Below are 736 nucleotides of genomic sequence, written 5' to 3'. Positions count from 1 at the left end.
ATAAACCGGTGGTCAATCAGCCAATGGCTTTGTGAGATTATGCATTGTCACCAACCAGTGTTCAACTAGTGATCAGGAAGCATGCTATTCAGGCGAATAATTTTGAATCGAAGCCGGTGATGTTGCAGATGATTCAAGCGATCCACTTTAATGGATTGCCAAATGAAGATCCTAATGCTCACATCGCAAATTTTCTGGAGATTTGCAATACTATCAAATACAATGGAGTTAATGATGAAGCTCTTCGCCTTCGTTTGTTTCCTTTCTCTTTAAGAGATAAAGCAAAAAGTTGGTTGAACTCACTACCACCAAATTTGATCACAAGTTGGGAAGAATTAGTTCAGAAGTTCCTTTCTAAGTTTTTCCCACCAACAAAAATAACGAAGATGTGCATCGAGATCAACAATTTTGCTCAATATGAAGGTGAAACTCTATATGAAGCATGAGAGAGATACAAGGAGTTACTGATAAGATGTCCTCATCATGGTCTACCTAAATGGATGCAAGTCCATAATTTCTACAATGGTTTGAGTGGCACTACAAGAACTCTAATTGATGCATCTGCAGGGGGAGCTTTAATGAAGAAAACTGAAGATGAAGCATATGAGTTGCTAGAAGATATGGCAACCAATAATTACCAGCGGCCTAGTGAAAGAAGCATACCAAAGAAGACAACCGGACTACATGAGATTGATGCCATCACTAATTTGACTACCCAAATTGCTTCTCTTTCCAA

At 38.7% G+C, this 736-nt stretch overlaps 1 non-coding gene across 1 annotated transcript; it reads right to left on the bottom strand.

Annotated features, from left to right (window-relative positions):
• Positions 1-383: 383 nt before the first annotated feature.
• Positions 384-490, bottom strand: LOC112092600. The gene has a single exon (XR_002902662.1). It is a non-coding gene; the product is annotated as a small nucleolar RNA R71 (small nucleolar RNA).
• Between the last annotated feature and the right edge of the window lie 246 nt (positions 491-736).

Source organism: Morus notabilis, unplaced genomic scaffold, assembly GCF_000414095.1.
Source record: "Morus notabilis unplaced genomic scaffold, ASM41409v2 Scaffold285, whole genome shotgun sequence".
Taxonomy (NCBI): Eukaryota; Viridiplantae; Streptophyta; class Magnoliopsida; order Rosales; family Moraceae; genus Morus; species Morus notabilis.
The sequence above is the reverse complement of the archived record's forward strand: the minus strand, read 5'-3'. Positions and strand labels throughout refer to the sequence as shown.